The sequence below is a fragment of the Ictidomys tridecemlineatus genome, chromosome 2 (assembly GCF_052094955.1).
Source record: "Ictidomys tridecemlineatus isolate mIctTri1 chromosome 2, mIctTri1.hap1, whole genome shotgun sequence".
NCBI classification, from domain to species: domain Eukaryota; kingdom Metazoa; phylum Chordata; class Mammalia; order Rodentia; family Sciuridae; genus Ictidomys; species Ictidomys tridecemlineatus.
In genome coordinates this window covers 144,851,266-144,857,786 of record NC_135478.1, presented here as the reverse complement: position 1 = coordinate 144,857,786, position 6,521 = coordinate 144,851,266, and the positions used below count along the sequence as shown (strand labels likewise).

Sequence of the window (6,521 nt, the reverse complement as noted above, 5' to 3'; positions counted from 1 at the left end):
CTCAACCTGTGGTTAGGTGACATCCCCAGGTGCATGAGGCTGTGTCCTTGTTTTGGCTGTGGTCACACCAATTGAACCTCAAACTGTAAAGCCTGCTCTGCCATCCAAATTTGGAACAGGCATTGATGTGGCTCATTTTTGATTCCTATTGTTTTCTCTGAGTTCTATGGACTCATACTGGGTTTTCTCCCCCTCCCTCTCTCCCAGCTATCTTCCTCCCCAAATCCTGGTTCAGGGAGGCCAGGTCAACGAATTCCCATCTCTAAAGAACAACAAGTTACCATGTTTGATTAGTAGAGATTAAGTCAGCCCTGGGGGCGGGGGGTGGGGGGGTTCCACCTGCCCACAGAGGAGCCCTGAACTTTTGCCTGAGAACAGCTGCAGGGCTCATATTTTCTGGAAGAGTCAGGCTCCAGGGCCGCCGGGCACTCAGGCCTGGCTCCAGTAGTTGTGTCTGTGGTTTCACAGCTGCCCCCCTGTTCCATGTGCAGACTACTCCTAGGAGCAGGTGCCAGAGGCTGGGCCTGGCACAAGTCCCTGGGGGGGGGGTGTCCAAGGGTGGTGCAGGTCAGGCTGCTGCTGGTCTCTGGGGGGAGGTGGCTTGTAAGGATCCCTGGGGTCTGCTTTGTGGGGCCCGCCTGCTCCAGGGGACACTATGGCCTCTGTGACACATGTTCTTGCTCTCTCTACCCTTTTCCTCTCTGACCCCCTACCTGTGAAATGCAGTAAATTCTCTGTGGCCTCAGAGGGCCACAGAGAGGGGCAAGCAAGAGTGGCTGGCCAATGACAAGCACCGTGAGGGGAGGATTGTCATCGTTATAGTCAGGCGTCACTTGATGATGGGGACACATTCCGAGAGTCACATCCTTAGGTGATTTTGATTTTGTGAGAACATCACAGAGTGTGCCCACACAAAACAGGGATGCTACAACATCACCAGGTGACGCAGTGTCGTGCGCCCGCCATTGAATGTGTGCTCTGTGGTTGAGACGCATCCGTATGTGGCGTGTGAGTGTATTTTATTTCTTTCAGTTCAAAGACAATAAGCACTGAAGGCTGATGATGTGCCAGACCCCACACCAGGCAAGACATGTGTGCCTAGGCTGCAGTAGGCTCTTAGCAAACATTTGTTGAAGCACTGAAGGAATGGGAAGTCTAGTGCTCAGGGACGAGGGATTTAAGGAACCCTTTGCCTGGTAGGAAAGTTCTAGATGCTTCCACCATATCCACCTTTCCTGGACTCCTGCAAGAGCACTGACTGGAAGGCAAAAGACAGCCTGTACGTTTGTGCGTGGATTGATTACTGTTTTCTTGATTGAGCTACTACTAAGTTCAGGGTACATGGAGGGAAGATACTGTGGCTGTCCCTGCCTGGTGGGGAGACAGACAAATAAGCAAGCAAAGGCTGGGAGAGGGAGTATGGAGTTCCAGGTACCCCCTACCTAGACTATGGGGTTGGAGACGGTGGGGAAGAGGTGGAGGAGAGCTCAGTAGGCTGGGGGTGGGGTGGGGTGGGGGGAAGTGTAGGTCATTGCAGATGGAAGGAGGGGCTCAACAGGTGAGCAAGAACTAGCTGGCTCATCACCTGTAGGAGGATTGCAGTCCACCTGGCAGCCTGGCAGGGCTCTCCTCTGCCTCCTTCATTGGCTCTGAGCCTGAACTAGGAGGGAGGATTCCTGTCCTGCCTCACTATTTGCCAGCTGCGAATCCTTGGAAGACAGGGGTTCACCTGGGACCTTACGACGTACTTGTCTAAGGATCATCTAAGGATCATCTCCCCCAGGTCACGGACAGGGCTGGAGAAGTTTGGATTGGCAGATGTCTGGCCTCCCTCCCCAGGGCTCCCCTGGTCTCTGCTTGCCGTGCTCTGTCCCCAGAACAGACACTCTGATCGTCAAGTTGGCCCACTGGAGGGGGGCAGCTCTGCGTTGTTCCCTTGGTCCAAGCCAGCCTGTCAATAACGAGGGATTCCCTGCCTTCCATTCTTTTTCTTCTCTTGTTCTCAGTTCTGAGGATTGAACCCAGGCCCTTGAACTTGCTGGGCAAGAGCTCTACCACCGAGCTACATCCTCAGTCCTTTTCAAAAATTTTATTTTCAGACAGAGTCTCTCTACATTGCTCAGGCTGACCTTGAACTTGTGATTTTCCTGCCTTCGCCTCCTGAGTAGCGGGGATTACAGGAACGCACCATCCTGCTGGGATCCTTGCTGCCTGTTCTGAGCTCTTCTGTGTGGTCCTCAGCTGTTCTTGGAACAAGACAAAGCTCTGTAAGGTACAAATGAGGGGATACAGAGGTTGCCATGGCCATCACTGGCACCTCCTGGTTCCCCCCTCCCGCCTTCCCATGACACACAGAGGTAATCAGCAGCACTGAAGGCAGAATTCAGCCAGGGACAAAGGCTCCACACACTGTCCTGTGCAAAAGGGAAGCCATGTCCCCGCTGTGTGGGCTGCTTTCTCCTTGGCCTCCCCATCTGTATCTCTTAGCATGTGCTGACAGCTGTCCTTTGGGATTTAGCTCAAGTTGCTGTGAGCACGCTATCCTGCCTCCCCAGGGGGAGGATCAGTGACCTCTCTGGGCGTTCGCATGTTCCAGGGAGCACATGTTCTCATGGTCACCTCTGCTCAGAGTTCCAACTTCTTCTTTATTTATTTACGTACCTGGCATTGATCTCAGGGGCACTTAACCACTGAGCCACTTCCCCAGCCCTTTTTCAATTTTATTCAGAGACAAGGTCTCTTGCTAAGTTGCTGAAGCTGGCTTTAAACTTGCAGTCCTCCTCTGCCTCAGCCTCCTCAGGCTCTGGGATGACAGGCATGCACCAGCACACATGGCTGAGTTCCAGCTTCTTGATTCCATGCATGTCCCTTGTGGATGGCTTGCACAGATCCACACGTGGAGACCCCCAGCCCCTAACCACAGCAGAGCGTCACCACTCCTGCCTTATGGAAGCTCTGCAAGAGGCTGCCCTCCACCCTCTGCCCCTCACTGGTTGTTCTTGGCCTCTGCAGACTCAGGCTCCACCTGCCCTTCTCTGGGAGTACTGAGACTGGGAGGTGGAGTGGACCTCTTGCACTGCCCATTATGTGGCCACAGTGGTCACCGCAGTCTGATTTCCATTAGGGAGTGCCATGTGGCTTATTTAATGGGATTGCTCTTGTACTTGAAATGGCTAAATGTTCCACAGGGCCCCAGAGAGGTGGGGGTAAAACTCTTCAAATAATAGCTACTGTGGTTGCTCCGGTCCTCTGTCCTTTGACCCATTGTGATGCCCCTTCAGAGCAACCCTGCCATGTTGTCTTGCCAGACCCTGTTAGTCAAGAGTTCTCCAGAGGAACAGAACCAGTAGGGTACATACCTAAGATAGATTTATGTATTTATTTATTTTTTGGTACTGGGAATTAAACTCAGGGTCAGTTGACCACTGAGCCACATCCCCAGCCCTATTTTGCATTTTATTTAGAGACAGAGTCTCACTGAGTTGCTTAGTGCCTTGCTGTTGCTGAGGCTGGCTTTGAACTTGAGATCCTCCTGCCTCAACCTCTGGAGCCACTGAGATTTTAGGCTTGCCCCACCGCACCAGGCGATTTATGTATTTATTTAAGAAATGGGGGTCATGCCATCACAGAGGCTGACAAGTCCAAAATCTACAGGGCAGGCTGGAAATTTGGGTAAAAGTTGATGTTGCAGTCTAGAGTCTAAACTCTGTGGGCAGGACAGGCAGGCTGGAAACACAGACAGGGCTTCCATGTGGCAGTCCTGAGGCTGTGTTCCTTCTTCTTTGGGGAAACCTGAGGCTTTCACCTGATTGGATGAGGCCCATCCATTTTATGGAGTACCACCTTTAACTCACTCTCCAGATTTAAATGCTAATTGCATCTAAAAATTACCTTCACAATGCCATTTTCATAGGTGTCTGACCAAATAACAGGCCACCATAGCCTTGCTAAGTAGATACTGGCATTAACTGTGACAAAGCCTCATGTCTGTTTAGCTCACAGGCCTGTGTGTCTGAACCCCAAGTATGGACTCAGGTTGGCTTTGCTTGGGAGTCTCCTAGGTCAAATGGACACATGCTGTACTACTAGTTGGGATGGGGACAGGGTGACCAAACCCTTCTACTGCATGGAGCTGAAGCTCATATGTCTAGTACATCTGTTATGACAGAATCGAACCACCCTGTTACATCTTATTAACTCTAAATCATGGAAGTATCACTGATTTCTTCCTCTTTCCTCTGTGCTTTCAGTATTTCCCCCAAAGTTTACAAGAACATATATTACGTTTTAATAGAAAATTTTTATTTAAAGATGAGGAAATTGGGCCGGGCGTGGTGGCACATGCCTGTAGTCTCAGTGGCTCCGGAGGCTGAGGCAGGAGGATTATGAGTTCAAAGTCAGCCTCAGCCATTTAGTAGGCCCTAAACAACTTAGTGGGACCCTGTCTCTAAATAAAATATTTTTTAAAAGGGGCTGGGGATGTGGCTCAGTGGTTAAATGCCCCTGGGTTCAATCCCCAGTACCAAAAATAAAAAAATAAATAAAAAGATGTAGAAATTGGGTTTCAGTGGGGGAGGTTGGCTTTGGCTTGTCTTGGAGGAAGAGAATGGCTTGCCCTCAGCCTTCAGATTGGGGAGTCAGGCTGGGCTGTAAGCAGGGCTACCAGGAGGAGGCCCACAGCCTCCCGAGCCTGAGCCTAGGTCTTTCCCCACCCCACTGTGCCTTTGGTGGTCTCCACCTTTAGCGGCTCTCTGAGGCCAGGGGCTACAAGAAGAGTGGAACTTCTTGGCCTGGAGATTTGGGTGCCAGTGAGTGGTAAGAGAGAGGCTATGGGAGATCCACTTCAGGGTCAGATCAGATACAGAAAGCAAACCCAAGCCAGGCTTCTGCAGAGTCCTGGCAGGTGTCAGAAGAGGCTGGCCTTTCCAGGGCTGGTGGAGGCTGAGCTCTGGAGACTGCTCTGTAGAATGCTGTGGCCATGATTTACCCAGGGTGTGAGCCCAGCTCTGCTCAGGGACAACTGGAAGAGGCGATGTGGGCTGATGTCAGGGAACTGCCCCGACTGGTCTGTGACCTCCAGATTGGGAGAGTATTGAGAAGTGATGGGGGTCATGAGGACTGGGACAGACAGGGAAGGATCCAGGGAACGATTGGTTGCTCAAGAGAAGGGAAAGAAAGTCACCTTTTATGGGAAGGCCAGCACATCACTATTCTTAGGAGGAAGTCTATTTAGTGGGAAAGTTAAATTCTATACCAAACCCTTCACTTCTGCATCCAAATTGCAGGCTTTGTGAGTTACCTGAAAACAGTACTAATAACAGCTCATGCAAATGCAGTCTGGGTCCTTGCTGGGCATGATTCTGATCCTTTTAAGTATATACAATCTGTCTTCCGTCTCCATGGGTTCCACATTCATGGATTCAACCAACCTCGGCTGAAATATATTTGAAAACAAAAATTGCATCTATACCAAACACACAGACCTTGTTTTTTTTTTTTTTTTACCCGTCATTATTCCCTAAACAATACAGCAGAACAACTATTCACATAGCATTTGCATTGCATTAGGTATTATAAATAATCTAGAGATGATTTAAAGTACACAGCAGTATTATGTAGTTACATGCAAATAGCTACACCACATTCTACAAGGTACTGCAGAATTCATGGATTTTGGCATCCACGGAGGTCCCTGAACCAATCTCTCCTGGGTACCAAGGGATGAGAGTACTGTATGGACTTAAATAACCCTCACAAAAACTTACTGTTGTGTATGTTTTAGGGATGAGGAAACTGAAGCTCAGAGAGGTCAGGTACTGAACCCAGTGTCACAGAGCTTGCATGTGATGGAACTGAGAGTTACACCCCAGAGGTCTGTGTGTGCTTTTAAACAACATGCTGTGGTGCCCTGCTGTGGAAAGCACCACCCAACATCTCTGGTCCTTATAAATATCACTCTTTCTTTCCCAGAGCTTTCTGTGAAAGAACATCCGCCCTCCCCCTACTCAAATCTCTTTCTGAATTTCAGAGCCAACCTGGGCAGCAGGCACCTGCCCCTTTGGCTGCTCTTATGCTGGAAGGCTCTTTGTGAAGGGAGATTTGGAATTTCACTCAAAAGCTTTTTCTTTTCATTTTTCCAACCAAGTTCACGTCAGATGGGGTAATGGTTGATGTTGTAATGAGGTTTGAGGAAAGCACATCTCACAACAGTGTGAAACCCAATCATCATGCTTATGAACTGCAAACAAATTGAGCTTTTTCTTTCCTTAAAAAGGATAGTGCTCTCAAACTGAGTACTGTGGCCATTGATGTAGCCATAATAGAAGATATTTGTGGGTAGAACTGCATCTCCCTGCACAATTGGCTAATGTTCTCTTTGTCAGGCATACAGAATATTGACAAAGAAGAATCAAATTGTCCTGCATTTCCCCTGGCTTCACAGGAAGAAGGGGAAACTGTTTTTTGAACACAGCATACATACCATCATGTGTCCCCAAATATTGATCCTGCGCAGTGTATCC

The 6,521-nt window shown here is 49.5% G+C and overlaps 1 non-coding gene across 1 annotated transcript; it reads right to left on the bottom strand.

The window, feature by feature from the left end:
- Window positions 1-6,149: 6,149 nt before the first annotated feature.
- On the bottom strand, window positions 6,150-6,250 carry LOC120892141 (small nucleolar RNA U13). The gene has a single exon (XR_005736796.1). It is a non-coding gene; the product is annotated as a small nucleolar RNA U13 (small nucleolar RNA).
- Window positions 6,251-6,521: the final 271 nt, after the last annotated feature.